The sequence below is a fragment of the Triticum dicoccoides genome, chromosome 7B (assembly GCF_002162155.2).
Source record: "Triticum dicoccoides isolate Atlit2015 ecotype Zavitan chromosome 7B, WEW_v2.0, whole genome shotgun sequence".
NCBI lineage: Eukaryota > Viridiplantae > Streptophyta > Magnoliopsida > Poales > Poaceae > Triticum > Triticum dicoccoides.
Genome location: NC_041393.1, coordinates 298,997,116 through 299,017,030, shown reverse-complemented (window position 1 = coordinate 299,017,030; position 19,915 = coordinate 298,997,116). Strand labels below are relative to the sequence as shown.

At 46.7% G+C, this 19,915-nt stretch overlaps 1 long non-coding RNA gene across 1 annotated transcript in view; it reads left to right on the top strand.

Moving 5' to 3' along the window:
- Positions 1–948, top strand: part of LOC119335358 — a 1,944-nt gene extending 996 nt beyond the window's left edge. The window contains exon 3 of the long non-coding RNA XR_005161828.1: positions 6–948. This is a non-coding gene — a long non-coding RNA (uncharacterized LOC119335358). The remainder of the gene's footprint in view (positions 1–5) is intronic.
- Positions 949–19,915: the final 18,967 nt, after the last annotated feature.

Here is a 19,915-nt window from a genome sequence, read left to right as displayed (position 1 = left end):
TCAAGGACCCGTTCAGGAGGGGTGACAACCTCCATGTAAGTCGTCGCTACTTTTTATCTTCCATAATTCTTTCAAACTTTTTATGCACCAAAGATGCTGGATGAAATAAAGTAGGAAAAGTAAGATGCAGATGGGTCTTTGAAAAAAATCACAGGAAAACATTGTTTCTGGGCACCGCTAAATTTTAAAAATAAAAAACTGAATTTTGTGGCTTAATTTTAAAAATGAAAACTGGATTTTGTGGCTGTTTGATGTGCTTGGACATATGTGTGATCTGGTGGACAAAATAACCAGGTGTTTGCACCTGTGTAAACACCCTAAAATTCCACTAGTTGACCTACTTGGCTCATAATTAATTGCTTATGAGACTGTATCTTCAGAGAAACAACTTGGCCTTTTAGACAACTGTTTCACTAACACAAATCTTAAATACTTGAACTGAGAAAAAAAAAAGCTTCAACTAAATCAGAGGCCAAGTTTCTACTGTATTTGGCGCAAAGTCGTTGGTTTGTTGATATTTTCCTATTTAATACTCCTTGGTTATGTGCGACTGCTACACACCACAAGGCGTTCCAATCCCCACCAACAATAGTGCTCCTGTGTCTAAATACACATACACACGTGAGAACATAATAAGTTGTACAATATAAATTAGTACCACACTGCACTCACTTTGCATCAGATGGAAATGAGTTAGGAAGATAGGAGTGAAATGCTACATAAACTTACACAAAAACTGAACATTGCATTTCACCAAGTGAAATTCTACATTTTTACTACTAACCCATTCTCTCTTTCTTAGTGGTTTTGTTATGTAGGTTGGAAGAAAAGAAGAAGATCCAGAGAAGATCTTTGTAATAAGATAGTTTTTAGGAAAATAGATATTTAGTTTTAGGTCATTTCTTGTAATTTCAGATATGGAGTGCTTGTCTTTAGTTTTTGTTTTGACTTTGTGAAACTTGCTACCTATGGATGAAACTGTATAATATTGATGAAACTATGTATATGTATGGATGAAACTTGCTAGTATGTGTTCATGAGTAGGATTTTCTACAATAGCTTGCCGCAGAACTAGTTAAGGTTTTCGATAGTGTAAAATTTCTTAAAAAATCCTAAAAAGATACTGAACCAACACAGCTATAATATAACATGATCCAATGGAGGGATTGAAAAAATACAACTGGATGTGTCCTGGACAAAAAGAACAAAATTTTCAATATATATTGATCCTGCTGTGAGCTGAAATGCTTGTTTTTTTCAACGATGACATATAAATGCATATTTTCACAATCACACTGTTGGATCATCTTATTATATTAGGATGACGCTCCCCTATTTATTTCATATTTTTTTACTTATTTTTAAATAGTTGAATGTTTAGTAAGCCTTAACTAGTTCTATGGCAAGCTATGATAGACACAGTTTTACCTATATATATATATATATATATATGTGTGTGTGTGTGTGTGTGTGTGTGTGTGCGCGCGCGCGCGCGTGTGTGTGTGTGATTCTATGTGAAAATGAATTGATATAAGAAAAAACAGAACTAAATGGGGCAATATAGGCTCTTTGCCATCTGCTGGCAGACGACAAAGAGCCAGTCTTTGTCGTCTGCCAGCAGATGGCAAAGATCCATGACCTTTGCCGTCCGCAGGCAGACGGCAAAGTGCCCTTTGCCGTAGCTCGTTCAGCCGGATGTTTTGCCGTCTACTGGTTGACGGCAAAGGCCTTTGCCGTCCGCAAGGCATGCCTTTGCTGTCCGCCATGGCAGATGGCAAAGTTCCTGATTCATGTAGTGTGAAATGGATGCCAGACTGCAATGCCCATGGAGTTTCAGGCGATTGGCGACTGCCCATGTTCGATGAGGAGCTCGTGTGGTCCTCCACCCATGTGCAAAGGGCCACCAAGGTGGAGAACAACATGTACAAGGCCACCTCCAAGGTGGAGGAGTCGTTCATCAAGAAGTGGCTCGAGGAGGATAGGGTATTCTGGGCTGACCAAAGGCGAAGGCTGGAAAGGCTGCGGGGACAAATGGGGGGGCGGAAGACAAAGGCCCCTCCAGTGGTAGAAGCGAATTGCAAGCCACGGAAGAGGCTGACGGGGACGAGCCTGCCGGGGACGAGCCTTCCGGGATTGAGGCTCTGGCTGCCGTGGTTGGAGAGGTCCGGGAGGAAGAGATGGTTGAGGAGGTGGAGAAACCTGAAGAGGAGTGGCTCGCGACAGGCCCTCAAGCCTCGAGCTAGTCCTGCATCCGCGTCCTCGCAGGCGGGCTGCCAACCACAAAGCAGCGGTTCCCGATTCTGCGCCCGCAGTCAAGAAGGTGAATAAGTTTAACTCCAGGGGCAACACGTCGGACACGGTGCACCGACAGTCCTCCCAACTTGTCGGGGCTAAAACCCCTACCGCCAAGCAATCTGTGGCTGCAGGAGTTGACTCCAGCTCCCACTCTGGCTCGAGTTCCTCGCAGAGCTTGTCCTCGTCGGAGCCCCCACACCCCAGCAAGGATCAAAGCTGCTGGGAATCTCCCCCCCCCCCACCTCAGAAGAGAGGCAGGGTGCCCTTGCTGCCCGTGGAGTTCGAGCTGAGCTCCATGCTCATTGACGAAGAGTGAGGAAGTCCATTCCTATTTCCTTGCAGTAGTTTAAGTATGCTTGTTTCCTCTTGTTGACTGATCTTGCTTGCTGCCGTCATCAGGGAGGAGGGGGAGGAGACAAAGACTCTCATCCACTAGTCCAAACGGCTCAAGCGTGCGGATCCGCTGAAGTTTGCAGAGGACACGAGCCTGGCAAGGAGTAGCACGAACAACCCGTCGCCAAGCCCCCAATCCTGCCCCCGACAAGAGAGCACAGGCTTGGTCCCTCCCATGGAGAGTGACACAGAAGAGCTCTCGGCCTCCTCGGTTGGAGGAGGGAGAGAGAGGACTCAAGGCGAGCCCCTCTGTAAGTGCATCTAGTGCCATCCCTTGTTGGTTTTGGAGTATTGACGATAAAGTTGGTTGAGGGACTAATGCGTTTGTGAGAATTGCAGGATAACGCAGGTAGTGTCCCTCATTGATTCGGTTTACCTATCTGAGATGACCCCTAAAAATGTATGAAGACATTGACGATAATGGTGGTATGAGAAGATATTCATATTGAAGACTATGACATGAGAAGACATTGCGTGAAGACTATGGAGCACGAAGACTGTGGGGTCCAAGTGAACTAAGTCAGAGTGACTGAAGTGATGCTCAACCCAAATCCTATGTCTTCGAGCGAAGACAATGAGAGCAAATCTTATCCAGAGTTGGATGAGTCAGCTTTGCTTGTAGCCCAAGTAAAGTTGCCGTGTGTGTTTGAAATCTGACCGTTGGAACACATGTCAGTTCCTTAGTGACCCAGGGTCATTTCGGACAAATCAGGTCGGGTTGCCTAGTGGCTATAAATAGCCCACCCCCTACACCATAAATTGGTGGCTGCTCAGAGTTAGTATACGGCTTTTGTCGTTTGAGAGCAACCCACCTCGAAGCATTTGAGAGAGAGAAATCCTTGCGAGGACAAAGCCCAAACACCCAGAGCCAAAGAGTGTTAGGCATCACTGAAGTCTTTCTGTCTGTGTGACCTGAAGACTGATTACACTTGAGGACTGTGTATCCTCTAGCCGGTTAGGCGTCTCGTTCTGAGCATCCAAGAGTCATTGTGGATTGCCGGGTGAACGAAGTCTGTGAAGGTTTGGAAGTCTACCTTGAAGACTTACCAGAGTGATTGGGCGAGGACTAAGTGACCTTAGCTCAAGGGGAATAAGGTGAAGACACGGTCTTCTGAGTTGAATCTCAGCCTCCCTAACCAGACGTACAGTTGTCACAGCAACTGGAACTGGTCCACCAAATCCTGTGTCTTCAACAAGCAACTGGTTCTATCTCTCCCCTCCTTTACCTTGAGTTTGTCTTCGTGAAGTCATTGCTTATCTATCTTATCTGATTGACTTCATTGCTTGACTACTATTGTTGATTGGCTTCATACTATCTTCCATCCTGATCCTACTACCTAGCTGCTATTAGTCTTCGTACGTTAACGCTATTGCATACTTGACTATGGCTTGCTTGTTGTAGTTTATCTTCCGCTGCATATCAATTAGGTTATTTCTATTGTTTGTCTTTGAAACTTCCACGTTTTGAAGACTTTGATAAAAAACGCCTATTCACCCCTCCTCTAGTCGATAACTAGCACTTTCAATTGGTATCGGAGCAAGGTACTCCCTTGTTCTGTGTGATTCGGTTTAACCACCTGGAGTTTAGCTATGTCGACTGCAGGATTGAGGAATGTATCTTGCCCCACCTTTGACGGTCATGAGTATCCCCGGTGGAAAGCCATGATGAAGAAGCGACTCATGGCTATGGACAGCGTACTGTGGACCGTCACCGAGATTGGTCTCACCGATCTATGCAAGATGGCGGAGGCTGATGACATTCGTAAGTACACTCTACTGAACCTCACTGCGAAGGATGTCATCTGCTCCTGTCTGTCCCGAAATCAGTTCAGGAACGTCATGCACCTCAATCACGCGAAGCTAATCTGGGACCGACTTGCTGAGGTCTATGATAGTCATCTTAATCGTCATGATCCTTGGCTTGATGACTACAAGGAGTCTCTTAAAGAGATGACCTTTCCACCTGAACCGTCTTCATCTTCACCATGCCTCATGGCAGGGGGTGCTAAGGTAACTGAATGCTATCTTTCTGAAACTAGTGATGATGAATCAGGTGATGAATTTGGCCCCAGCTATGTCAAACTTGCTTCCCTTGCCACTAAATAACAAAGAGCTTTGGAAAAGATTCAAAACATGCTTAGTAAGAGCGATGATATGTTGGGCGAAGAAATGGATCAGTCAAAAGCTTTGGCTGATAGTCTTCAGAGACTTCACTCCAAGTTTGACGCCCTTCAAGATCAACATAATGCTCTCTTATCTGATCATGAGAAACTTTCTTCTGAATGTCTTCAAAGAGAGCAAGATCTTGAAAAGGTAAGAGTGGATTATGAAGTTCTTCTGAAGAAGCACGATTCATTACTCGCTCAACAGATTAGTCCCGCTCAGGAAGGATTTGAACCACCTTGCTTGAAATGCATTGAGCGTGATAACGCTGCCTCTGTTGCTAAATCTTCCACTACTGCTACTGTTGCTCTGTCTTCAACTACTGATGTGGTAACTAACCCCTCTGCGGAGGATACCACTGCTATTGCTGATGAAAATGCTAGGTTGAAGACATTGCTTGAAGCAGGGATGTATAAAAGTCTGAAAGGGCATCAGACACTTTGTGATGTCCTCAAAAAGCAGATTCTGAACCGAAACCCTAGGAAAGAGGGTGTTGGGTTCGAGAGGAAAATGAATGTTGATGGTTCCTACTGGAAGCCTGAGCAGTATCCGAAAACCACATGGGTTGCTACAAAGGAACCTTCAGTGGATCCATCTACTTTATCTGGATTTACCTGTGCTAATCCTATTATCATTGATGAATCCTTTGATGCAAACTATAAACTATTTAAAAATTAGAATGGTGAAGTGTTTGCCAGGTATATTAGTACTAACTGCAGGAATGGACCTCCTATGAAGAAGATCTGGGTTCCCAAAAGCTGCCTTGATAATCTTCCAGTGAATGTCATCATGACACCACCAGGGAAGAAGACAAACCCCAGACCAAAGGCATCATATGGTCCAACGGCTACTTACGAACACAGGACTCACTTGAGTCACCCTAACGCCAATGTTTTGCAGGGAAATCATACTCAGACTCATGAATATGAGCGTGTGTCTTCAAATCGCTATGTTCATAGAACTAAGAACTTTTCTGCTTATTCACATGAGTATCATTCATCTCCTGCAAGGATATTTGCCAGGGCTTCAAAGCCAAAGTTCTCAGATGCTGCACTTAGACTCATTGCTTCTAAGCCACCCCTGAAAATGTGAGTGGTGAAGAAGAATTAACTCTCTTTTGCAGAATGTGGTCTCCAGCCAGCAATCAATGGCGTCCGATATAATTGCTGGGGACCTAAAACACAAAGGGACGCATGATAAAATAACTTAATATGTATTCCACATATGAATCGCGTACCTGTCATACTGTGTGTTAACTTTCATCTATGCTGTGATAATCCAAGTGTGCATCAAATGCTTATGCTTCACAACATACATTGTGAAGCCTATCCCTCTAACTGCACTGTAGGGTACACCAAAAGCTTCAGAATGGATTATTGACAGCGGATGCACTAATCATATGACTGGCGATCAAAGTCTTCTCATGGACTCAACCTTACGTCCATCCGACAAGAGTCAAATCACATTTGCTGACACTGGTAAAGGCAAAGTATTGGGTCTAGGTAGAGTTGCAATCTCAAAGGATCAACACATGGATAAAGTGATGCTTGTTGAATCCCTTGGATTCAACTTAATGTCTGTCTCAATGCTTTGTGACTTAAACATGATTGTGATATTTGGAAAATATCATTGCCTTGTACTAATGGAATCTGACAAATCTCTAGTCTTTGAAGGGTATAGGAAAGGTGATCTATACATGGTAGATTTCTCAGCAGGTCCAAAACTTGCCGTATGTCTTCTTGCTAAAGCTTCAGAATGCTGGCTCTGGCATTGAAGGCTGGGGCACGCCGGCATGAGGAACTTGCACACTTTCGTCAAAAGGAAGCATGTCATAGGCATCGAAGGTGTCAAGTTCAAGAAAGATCATCTGTGTGGTGCCTGCGAAGCTGGAAAGATGACAAGGGCCAAGCATCCTTCGAAGACAATCATGACAACATCTCAACCCTTCGAGCTGCTACACATGGACTTATTTGGACCTACCCACTACTCCACCCTCACAACAACGGCGTGTCTCTATGGCTTCGTCATTGTTGATGACTACTCAAGATACACATGAGTGCACATAATTCTCTACAAGACTGAAGTACAAGATGTCTTCAGACGATTCGCCAATCGAGCAATGAACAACTATGGCGTCAAGATCAAGCATATCAGAAGTGATAACGGCACTGAATTCAAGAACACCGGGCTTGATCTTTATCTGGATACAATGGGAATCACTCATGAATTTTCTGCTCCATACACACCTCAGCAAAACGGCATTGTAGAGCGCAAGAACAGAACCCTCATCGAGATGGCTCAAACAATGCTTGACGAGTACAAGACACCAAGAAAGTTCTGGCCTGAAGCCATTGATACAACTTGTCACATCATCAACCGTGTCTACATCCATAAGCTTCTGGGAAAAACATCCTATGAGCTCCTCACTTGCAAGAAGCCAAATGTCAGCTACTTCAAAGTCTTTGGTGCTAGATGTTGGATCAAGGATCCCCATCACAAGTCAAAATTTGAACCCAAAGATCACGAAGGCTTCATGCTTGGCTATGGAAAGGATTCACACTCTTACAGAGTCTTCAACCTCTTCCACTACAAAGTCATTGAAACAGTGGATGTGCGATTTGATGAAACCAATGGTTCACAAAGAGAAATTCTGCCAAGTACACTTGATGAAGCTCCTTCCTATGAATCTATCAAGTTGATGGGAACTGGTGAGATCATGCCCTCTAAAGCACAGCCTGAAGAGGAACTTATCATGTCTGCACCAAACCAACCTGAAGACAATGCTCAGACCGAAGACAATACTTCCAATGATGACAATGATCAGCATGAGCAAGGTCTTCGTCCAGTTCATCCTCGTGTTGCAAATGAAGTACAAATTGAGAAGATAATTGACATCATCAATGCGCCTGGTCCGCTTACTCGCTCAAGAGCAACACAGCTAGCAAATTTCTGTGGGCATTTTTCATTTGTGTCAATATCAGAACCCAAGAAAGTTGCCGAAGCTTTTATGGAACCTGAATGGATTCAAGCCATGCAAGAAGAACTTCAACAGTTCAAGCTGAATAATGTTTGGGAACTTGTCAAGCTACCCGACCCTCGCAAGCATAACATTATGGAACAAAGTGGATATATCGAAACAAGCAAGATGAGCATGGTCAAGTCGTCAGAAACAAAGCACGTCTTGTGGCTCAAGGATATACTCAAGTTGAAGGAATTGACTTCGATGAGCCATTTGCTCCTGTTGCTAGGCTTGAAGCTATTTGCATACTGCTAGCCTATGCTAATCATCACAACATCTTGCTATATCAAATGGATGTAAAGAGTGCATTTCTCAATGGCAAGATTGAAGAAGAAGTATATGTTGCACAACCACCTGGCTTTGAAGATCCAAAACATTCTGATATGGTGTACAAACTGAACAAAGCACTGTATGGCCTCAAACAAGCTCCTCGTGCCTGGTATGATACAATCAAAGACTTCCTGAAGAGCAAAGGCTTCAAACCTGGATCCCTCGATCCCACACTCTTCACGAAGAAATATGATGGTGAACTGTTTGTGTGCCAAATATATGTGGATGACATAATCTTCGGCTGCACAACCAGAAGTACAGTGATGAGTTTGGGTACATGATGCAAGAGCAATATCAAATGTCCATGATGGGAGAGCTGAAGTTTTTCCTTGGTCTTCAAATTCATCAGCAATGAAATGGCATCTTCATATCTCAAGAAAAATACCTCAAAGATTGTCTGAAGAAGTTTGGAATGGAAGACTGCAAAGGTTACACGACGCCAATGCCAGCCAAACATCATCTTGGTCTCGACAACAATGGTAAAGAGTTCGATCAAAAGGTATACCGCTCCATGATTGGTTCTTTACTTTACCTATGTGCATCTAGGCCAGATATTATGCTTAGTGTTTGCATGTGTGCTCGATTCCAAGCGGCACCAAAGGAATCGCATCACTTAGCTGTGAAGCAAATTCTTCGATATTTGGCTTACACCCCAACACTCGGATTATGGTATCCAAAGGCCTCAAGGTTTGATCTGGTTGGATTCTCGGATGCTGATTATGCTGGTGACAAAGTGGATCACAAGTCTACATCAGGCACATGTCATTTTCTTGGTCGATCACTTGTTTGTTGGTCTTCAAAGAAGCAGAATTGTGTATCACTCTCAACTACTGAATCTGAATACATTGCTGCTGGATCCTGTTGTGCTCAGCTTCTGTGGATGAAGCAAACTCTCAAGGACTATGGCATCGATCTGAAGCAAGTCCCTCTCTTCTGCGACAACGAAAGTGCCATCAAGATTGCCAACAATCCAGTCCAGCACTCGAAGACAAAGCACATTGAAATACGTCATCACTTTCTCAGAGATCATGTTATGAAGAAAGATATAGATATCATGCACGTCAACACTGAAGACCAACTGGCAGATATATTCACAAAGCCCTTGGATGAGAAAAGGTTTTGCATGTTACGGTGTGAGCTAAATATCTTGGAATCCTCTAATGTCCTGTGATCAGGCACACATCCTAACACTTATGCATGTTGATGACTTAGATGTGCAACACACAAAGTAATGTATATCTTCAATCAATGAAGATTTACACTCTGAGTGTGAATACATTAACATGGAATTTGACTTCGGAGCGCCACGATAATTGTGCGCCGTGTCTGGGTCTAATACTTCCTATACAGTGGGTAACGCCAGCACCAAATTTCCCTGTTTGAAGTGTTTCACTCATGGCGTTATTTTGCAAAGATTTCGCATTTGGTTTGTCTTCAGTTTCAATTTATCTTCGTGATTTTTCTATGCTATAATGATTTGATTGCATATATATATACTAGTGTTCTATCCTCTACATCATTCACTTATAGCTATGTCCTCATTGTTCAATACTTTGAACTAAGTGAATGTGATCGGACCCTAATCTCTCTATGCTTACTATCTCAAACTCTATCTGTCCAAATCATATGCATTCTATTGAAACTGTCGAATGTCTTCTTTGCATCCTTGTCAGCAGAAGACACAGAGACAAAACATCAAGTCCTATTTAAATGAATCATCTAAATTGTCGATATCCGGAGAAGCCGGAACGAACATCCGACATACTTGGCGGGCCTGGGAACGTGGGACAATTCTAAGTATGTTGCATGCTTGCCACGTACCCCTCAGATGTGAACCGCCAGGGGCACCAGCGTAATTGCGTTGTGTCTCCCACCTACTTATAAATACTTGTCCCCTGCGGTAAAGAAATCCTTCTTCCAACTCCCCACCTCCGTCAAAACCCTAGCGCCACCGCTAGCTCGCGACGACGCCGGCGACAAAGCGCTTAGCTGCCGCGACTTCTCCGACGCCGTCCTCACGCCGGCCGCGGACATCGTCCTCTCCGCCATCGCCGTAGGTGTCCTCCGTCGCCAAGTTAGGGCACGGTGGGCTGAACTGCTCGGTCTCTCATTCTTCCCATCTAGCAGTTCATCATGCGGTAATTATAACTCTATTTTTACCACCTTTTTGATCTTCATAGATTCATCCTACTTACCGAAAGTGGTTTCTGCCTACTCAATGCTAGATCTATTCTATCTGCATCTCATAATGCCTTGTCTATTCACTTAGATTTCCTATCTAGTTTGATTCCTCACTTGTACTTATTCATGGATTGGTATAAATCTGGAACCAACTCACCACATATAAGTGAATGTCTTCGCATCATGAGGTCAATTTCTTCAAACTGATTTATCTTCAAAATCTTCTGAGAATGCATATGACCTCTTCCCCTTCCCTCGCATCTCTAATGCTGTCACAGGTACAGGTCCGTGGGAGAATCCCTTGGTTCTCATAGTCTGCATTCGTTTGCAGAATACTTACAGCATCATATCAATTCTCCTGAAGTCAGTTCCTACTTGACCAGCAAGCGTAAATCTCTGAAGCCTCTGAAAGTATTGAAGCCATTCAGCTTGAAGTTCATGGCTGCAGAAAAATCAGCAAGGAAGGGTGGCAGACAGCGTCGTGGTGGAACTTCGAAGGATCTGCCTGAGGATCTGGCAGAAATGTATAAAATAGATCCTGAAGAAGATTACAATCAGCGCAAGACTCGAATCCAATGGATTCGACGCTATTGGGCTGAACAGTGGTACAAGTACAAGTTCGTCACCGAGGAGTACACAGAGAAAAATGCTATCAAGAGCCCTTGGGGTGATATTCTCTATCGAGGCCTTCCCCCCAAGAACAAAGCTGAAGCCATTACACAAGAATTCTATCCTTGCATGGTCCGTGGGCCACAGCCTAAAGAAGCCGACCCATCATCATTGCTCTGGTGTCGCGACGACAATCTCTTCAAGCACAACTTCCAGTTTGCTATGTCTTCAGCAAAGGAAAACAAGAAGTCATGGGGATTAGACTTCAATCCTGGTCCCTCTGCTCCCCGTGAGGATGGGACACGTGAAGCTGAAGAGAATAGAATTGGCCCCTTTGCAAACCTTGATGGTCTCATCTCCTACGTTTTGGTTCATGGTGCCAGAGTGGATCATCCCAACAATGATGCTGATTCTGATGAAGCCCCTGCTCCTACTCCAAGGCCGAAGAAGCCAAAGAAGGTTAAGGTTTCATCATCAGCCGCACCTCCAAAAGCTTCTCGTGTGAAGCCATTGGCCACTGCACCTCCTGAAGCCAGTGTGCAGTCTGAAGATCAATCTTGTATCTCCAAGAAGACGGAGAAGAAAAGGCAACTTGTCAGGCATACTGATCAAGCTCTGACTCCTGCTGCTATCCTGCGTGAAGAACCCATTGATCTATCAAGTGATGAAGATCTTGCGGATGATGCTCTTGAGCAGCTGATAAAAAGCAAGGAAGAAGCAGAAATCTTCAGCAATTTGCCTCTCTTTCATGTGACCATCATCCACAATTTCATTGATGAGTGGTTCGACACCCCAAACGTCAGCTTTGAAGATTTACAGCTTCCAATTGGCCTCAACGTCTCTTTTAATGGTGCCATTGCTTCTGAGCTGGCTCTCGCTCAGCGAATCGTTGAGCTCAAGCACAAGATTGATTATGAAAAGGCTCAATTCAAGAAGCATATGGCCAAGGTGAGTGTTCAAGACGTCAGGAACTTTAAGGTCATGCTGCATGAGCTTAAAGAAGCTTTTCTGAAGAAGCGCCAAGAAGCTCAAGGCTCTCGTGAGCGCATGAAGAGTTTGGATGATAAGTGTGTGCTTGCCTACAATGAGGCTGAGAAGCGCAAGTCACTTGGCCGTCCTGGCATTGACCCCAGGATGGCAGCAAAGAAAAAGAAGAATCTTCCTGCTGATCAGCCTACGCCTTCAAGCCAAGAAGCTCCACGTATATCTTCCCAAGTAGCATGACTGTCTCGAAGCCAAAGGTCACCACAACCACTTCAGAACAGAAGAAGACGAGGGCTGCAGAGGCAGAAGCCAGAAAGAGGAAGAATACTGAAGCCTCTGATACCGCTCCCTCCAAGAAGAAGCGCAAGACCAAGAAGAATCCGGCTGCTCCCACAGAGCCCCTTTTTGTTGAACCCATCTCAGTGATTCATCCTGCATTTGCATCCCAAGAACTTCACATGACTGTTCATGAGCCTGCTTCCACAGAGGCTCCTGAAGCTGAAGATATTCCAGCAGCTGAACCCACCGCTGCTGAAGACATTGGTCATCATGACAATGTTGAAGATGATGAAGTTCTTCCTCAGATTGAATACAATGTGGTATCATCGCCTGTTCGTACGAACAGCGAACTCATCAGCATTGGTCGCCCTCTGACGCCAATTGCACAGGATGATTCATGGGCTGATCGCCCGCAAGAACAAGACTCCCCCAACACTCCCCAAAAACAACAAGTCACAACATCCGTACAAGCTGAAGAGGATGAGGGCCTGCCCACTCCATCTCCAAAAGCGTCGCTAATACTTCAAAGGCTTCGCAAAGGACCAAGGCCTCAAGCTCCTCTTCCGAGCGTTCCAGAAGGAGAAGTGCATCATCAACATGTTGCACGTCAAGTGTTTTCAGAAGCCACTCCTGCTGTGAATGTCTCTGCGTCTGAAGCACCTGCTGCTGAAGAAAATCCGGCTGCATCAGCCGATGAAGAACGTCAAGAAGAACGTGTCCCTACTCCCCCCATTCCTGAAGAAATAGTTCATGAAGTGAACGTGTCAATGTCTGACCCTCCAGCTCCTCAAGTGGAGGTTGAAAATCCTGAAGCTGCCACAACCAACACAACTAAAGCCGATGACATTGTCATGGCTGAAGCTAATGTGGAGCTTGCAACAACCAGTGTGCCTCAAGCTAATGCGGCCACTGCACCTGAAGCTAGTGAGGCTACTGCTTCTGAAGCACCTGTTGTGTAGCCTGAAGCCTCAGTTGCTGCCACTGCTCTTGTTCCGCCACCAAGGCCCTATACAATTGAGCAGGCATATAACCACGGAGAGCTAACAACAGTCAGATGGCCCGTTCTAGTCCCTCCGCCTAATGTCTCTGGTCCTCAATTTGACTATCATGTTGAGCATAGGCCTCAAGTCTAGAAGCCCAAGCCAAGACTGCCAAGGTTTCCTGGTACTGCCACCGCTGTCGGGTCTTTCAATGCAAATGGCTTCAAGAGCCACAACACATTCTTTGACAGCTCAAAGAACCCCTACACGAAGCCAAGAATATCATCAGATCGGTTCTGGAGCCATCCGCAGCGAAGCTATTACTCCTGTGTTCTGTATGATCAAGGGCGCATCTTCCCTCATATGCGCCTCGACACTGAAGCCATTACTGGACTCCCCTGCTTAGAAGAAGCACTTGACTGCTTTTGTGATGCTGGGCTGCTCAGTTTTGTCACAGATAAAGAACACTTGAATGAAGAACTATTGTTTCAATTCTATGCTACACTGCACATTCGCGGCTACAATAGAGATACAAAGACTTGGGTTCTCGAGTGGATGACCGGAAACGTTCATCATGAAGCCAAAGCTATGGATATCATCGAGCTTACAGGCCTGTCCACTCCCGGAGAACTCTATGAACCTGGCTGTCAACATCATCGCAATGCCCTGGAAAGCATCTTTCATAGGCCTGAACCCAATCTGAGTCAGATGCTGAGCATGATGAAGCCTTTGCCCCATGACGCTGAATATCCAACAGAGTTCTTTGTTGAAGACCTTGAGCATCTGCCATGCACCATATATCACATCATCAGGCGGACTCTATGGCCTATCAAAGGACATTCATCAGCGGCAAAGCTTGAAGGAGCTATGAAGACTTTGGTCTTCTACATTTTCAATGGCATCAGCTTCAATGCACAAGATTTCTTCATCAGACAACTTGCTGCCTTCGGCTCTGATCTCTTTGGTCTGAAGTTTTATGCTCCATGGGTCATGCGCCTCAGAAAGCGACACTCTACTGTCAACTATCAACCTTCTGCTCGCAATCATGTGATTTTTCTACCTGAGGTTGATATGTCAGTTGAAGCTATATATCCTGACCCTGCCAAGAAACCTCTTTGTCTTCAGAATGCTGAGCACCAAAGCTTCACTCAACCCATTAAAGGTGTTCAAGCAGCTACACGAATCTATCCATTGGCTGGAAATACTCGTCTGCCTCATCGAGCACCTACTGAAGCCACTGAAAGCACCATTGCCCAAAGGCCTCGGAAGCATTCTCACATTCTCAATGATCGAGAACTTCTTGTGGCCCTTCATCAGAAACAGGATAAACATCACTTTTGGCTCAAGAGACAGATGCAAAGCCTCTTGGTGGATGTTAATCGCATTCGCAAACTTGCCACCAAGAATGCCTTTGTTGCTCACGAAACTTGCCGGCGATCATGGAAGAGTTTGACCCTGCTTAGTGCTGAAGCAGATCTTCAAGACGATGGCTTCAATGAAAGATTTCAATTTGACTCCACTCCTCCACGGAATGCTGTCTTACGAAGAACTCCATCTCTTGAAGACTTTGAATATTCTTCCTCTGCGGCAACGGTAAATGCCAGAGTGATCAATGATGAAGATGATGCTACTTCACCACCTCCTACTATTACTGCGCGCATCGACACTGCACCAAGTTCATTTGCACCGCCACCCAACGACAACAACCCTGCTGCTTCACCTACTCATCAAGAAGACGAGTAGATGCTCTATGTCTTCAAACCTTTTTGGTCATTACTGACAAAAGGGGGAGAAGCGTATGAGTTGATAGTCTTCAAGAGGGTTCATATGGGCGGTTGCGTTATATTTTGCCTCGTGCTTACAACTCTTGCGTTTTGAAACATTTGGTTCTCTGAGTTGTAACACTTAAACTTGATGGTCGTCTGCTACTTATTTGCATTTCCATGTGCGATGATAACTTCCGCACTTAGATCATCCTGCAGACGTCCATTTTTCATTATGCATGTCATCCTATATGCTATATCATTTCATGCATGATGAATTATCTTCATAAGTTGAAGTGGACCTCCACAAGTACAACCTGCCATGTGCATTTGCATTCCAAAAGCAAAATTATTTATATGCACATCTTCAGGGGGAGCCCTTGCTACTTATGAAGACAAATTCCTATCCTTTACAATTTCACATACTTTATCCCCGTTGAAAACTTCAACCAGTTTGTCATCAATCACCAAAAAGGGGGAGATTGTAAGTGCATCTAGTGCCACCCCTAGTTGGTTTTGGAGTATTGACGACAAAGTTGGTTGAGGGACTAATGCGTTTGTGAGAATTGCAGGATAACGCAGGTAGTGTCCCTCATTGATTCGGTTTACCTATCTGAGATGACCCCTAAAAATGTATGAAGACATTGACGACAATGGTGATATGAGAAGATATTCATATTGAAGACTATGACATGAGAAGACATTGCGTGAAGACTATGGAGCACGAAGACTATGTGGTTTTGTTGTTTCCTTTTCTTCTTTGTTGAGTCATAGGAACCGCCGTACTGTTAAGTGGGGTCCAAGTGAACTAAGTCAGAGTGACTGAAGTGATGCTCAACCCAAATCCTATGTCTTCGAGCGAAGACAATGAGAGCAAATCTTATCCAGAGTTGGATGGGTCAGCTTTGCTTGTAGCCCAAGTAAAGTTGCCGTGTGTGTTTGAAATCTGACCGTTGGAACACGTGTCAGTTCCTTAGTGACCGAGGGTCATTTCGGACAAATCAGGTCGGGTTGCCTAGTGGCTATAAATAGCCCACCCCCTACACCATAAATTGGTGGCTGCTCAGAGTTAGTATATGGCTTTTGTCGTTTGAGAGCAACCCACCTCGAAGCATTTGAGAGAGAGAAATCCTTGCGAGGACAAAGCCCAAACACCCAGACCAAAGAGTGTTAGGCATCACTGAAGTCTTTCTGTCTGTGTGACCTGAAGACTGATTACACTTGAGGACTGTGTATCCTCCAGCCGGTTAGGCATCTCGTTCTGAGCATCCAAGAGTCATTGTGGATTGCCGGGTGAACGGAGTCTGTGAAGGTTTGGAAGTCTACCTTGAAGACTTACCAGAGTGATTGGGCGAGGACTAAGTGACCTTAGCTCAAGGGGAATAAGGTGAAGACATGGTCTTCTGAGTTGAATCTCAGCCTCCCTAACCAGACGTACAGTTGTCACAGCAACTGGAACTGGTCCAACAAATCCTGTGTCTTCAACAAGCAACTAGCTCTATCTCTTCCCTCCTTTACCTTGAGTTTGTCTTCGTGAAGGTATTGCTTATCTATCTTATCTGATTGACTTCATTGCTTGACTACTATTGTTGATTGGCTTCATACTATCTTCCATCCTGATCCTACTACCTAGTTGCTATTAGTCTTCGTACGTTAATGCTATTGCATACTTGACTATGGCTTGCTTGTTGTAGTTTATCTTCCGCTGCATATCAATTAGGTTATTTCTATTGTTTGTCTTTGAAACTTCCATGTTTTGAAGACTTTGATAAAAATCGCCTATTCACCCCCCTCTAGTCGATAACTAGCACTTTCACCCTCCAAGAAGGGCTTAACCCGCCCATCGGTCTAGTCGAGGAGCCCCAGATGACGGCTCCTACGTACGGGCGAATTTGCCTAGGACAACGCCGTGGTCATCACAGAAGGGGACATAGATCATGGCCCGGCAGCTGAAGTTGCCGGGGAGACTGAAGCTTCCGCCCGACAGACCTTCCCGGGTAACTAATTTACTCCTTCTCCTTGCTTCTTTCTTTTATCATCTCGCCCCATGCTTCTGGCTCTCTAAAACTTATGCTTATTTCATTATTGCTTTTGTCTTTGCTTGCAGTCCCTTAGGCCGAAGAGGCTGAACTACTGGAAGAAGTGGCCATCATAGGGAGAGATGCCGTAGATGAAGCGGCCAAGATTGCTGCCGCGGAGGGGTAGGTACATGCTGCAGGGAGCGTCCATGAGCCCTCAACAGAAACGAAGCAAATCCTCGATGACGCGCCAGGGGTGGGGGCAACGGTCGAGGAGAAGGTTCCTCTTCAAACCATGGGCCCCCTCCCTTCATTTGGAACCATGCCAGAGGCCTTGTCGCCAGCTTCGGGCCAGTTGGCATTGGTGCTAGCACAACCTGCGCTTGGAGCCCCCAGCTCATCAATGGCGACAGGCGCAGAGCTTGACGGATAACTTCAGCGCATTCTCGCATTGTTGTACCAAGGGGTCGACGAGGCTGATGACTATATCGTTGTCCCCATGGACTTGTCCTTCCTGGAATCCATGGCGGCAGGCATTAAGGCGATGCAGGGGCGGCACAACAAGCAGTGGTAGGTGCTCAAGGAGCAGCGCAAGTCCACCAACAAGGTGGACCAGCAACTGAGGGACAAAGGTAACGAGCTCCATGACTGGCATGGCAAGCAGTTCCAGTTCCTGATGAAACACCAGGAGATCATCTCGATGGCGAGGGAGGATGTATTTACCCGGGAGGCCCACACGGCGGAGCGCAATGCATTTCTAGATGAGAAAGAGTAGGACAGCTCTTCCTGGGAGGAGAAACTCGTGGCCACCCTCTGTGCAAAGGACGATGATCTGGAAGCCCTTGTGCAGCAGCGCAAGTAGCTAGAGGACAAGAACAAGGCTACCCTGGAATCTCTCGCTGCTGATTCCGCTACCCAACTGAAGAAGCTCGCTGATGACCTTGCCGCTGCATCACTGCCAAGACTGACCTCGACCAATAGGTGGCCAAGCTAAATAAGAGCTTGCCGGGAGCGCCAAGGAGGTCATGACCCTCAAGGAGGAGGCGCAGAAAGCAGAGACCCTTCTGGAGGATATATAGTTGTCGGCATTCTAGGAACCAGGGTACCCAGAGTTGCCTGCCTACAGAGACGGCCTGGCACGGCCCATCTTCAGCCACGACCAGACAAGACCCCTGTGAGGGGCCAAGCCTTGTGAGGCGGATGACATCAAGACCACCTGAAGGAGCGGCCTCCCCAAGCGGCCTCCTGAGGAGCGGAGATTTCTATGCAAGCACTCACCTCATGAGGCTGAGGTGATGCCACCCATGACGACCAAGGCCAGGCGTGCGCCAGTGGGCGCAGAGCGGCAGGTTTCCTCTTTGGAGCTAAGGAGGCAAGCGTAGGTGTAGAGTCCCAAGGAATCAACCAAAGGTTACCAATTACATGCAACAAGACCAGGACCACTAGAACGGCAGGATGGATGTCATCATCGATCCCACCACGACATCATGATCAGAAGCTTTGCAGGCGAAGACCACCTTTCATCTGGATAAGATGTACTACTTGTCCCCTTTCAAAATTGGCCACTGTGGGATCCCTTCCCATCTAAGTTTTGGGGGAAGAGGACCAAGGCCACTATAAGTATTGCCTAGCCACCACCATAGCAAGGAGTCGAGTACTAGAGAGATAGCTCTCCGAAGCTGCCATCATCAGAAGAACAAGCCTCTTGAGGTTCTTTTTCCCCTTGTACTAGTTCATCCACAGCCCCCGCGAGGCTAATCGACCACAAAGCAGAGTAGGGTTTTACACCGCAAGGTGGACCGAACCTGGGTAAACTTCCGTGTCCATTTCCTTCCCGTTCATCGAGCTAGGCCGTGAGAGCAGCGAGTCAATCGGCTAAAGAAGTTGAGTTCTTCACACGCGACCAAGAGGACAAACCTTTCTTGGGTCTGCGGAGCCCGGAATCCGACATTTGGCATGCCAGGTAGGGTCGTGTAGAAGCCTCTCTTCCGTCGGTTGTTTTGCCATCACTCCGCTGTCGTCATGGCGGATGCTTGTCGAGTTTGTGCCGAGCGCCAAGCAGCCCTCGCCGCACGTGTTGCTCAGATGGTGTCCGTGGGCAACGGTACTCCCCTCTGCTCCCCGTCGCCTGTGGCTAACACCGCCATAGGCCCTATAGCCCATGAGCAATAGGAATCATCGCTACCACCCACCGTGTGACGCGACGGCCGCATCGCCACTCTTTCCCTGACCCCGGCCGCTGCTTCATCTTTCCAAGCTCGTCGCGGGCCGGTGACCGCGTAGTCGGCGCTGCTCATGGCGCGCGAACTTCTGCGCTACCGTCCGGCCGATGACCTCTACGAGGACTGGCTAGACCGCATCGCCGAGCTCGTTAGTGTTGCTAGAGAAGCTCCTGCGTTGTCTCGTTCACTGCCTCACCCGCCGCCCCAGGCAGGTGATGTGGCTCATGGTGCACCTCCTCCCCCTCTCCGGCAAGATCATGTCCCCGAGCCAAGGCGCGAGGCTTCTCAACGCGACCAACCTCACAGGGCGCCCGCCCGCAATGAAGAAAGCTACCGGGTTGGGCAACGGCCTCTGGGAGAGGCGCGTGCGCTCCCAGCTCCCATGGTGCCTCCGTGTCAAGACCGCGTGTAGCCCGAGGTGGTTGCGCGTGGGCGTCAAGACCAGGCTCCCCCTCCGCGGCGAGCCCCCGTGGCCACAGCGGGGTGCCGAGCGTTCTCCCCAGAGCTTCGCCGTGTCGTCTGGCCCGGCAAGTTTAAGTTGGATCTGCCTCCGCGCTACAACGGTACCCCCGACCCGGCTGAGTTCCTTCAGCTCTATGAGCTGAGCATCGAGGCAGCGAGCGGCAACGAGAAGGTCATGGTGAAGTGGTTCCCTATGGCTCTCAAGGATGGCGTGTGC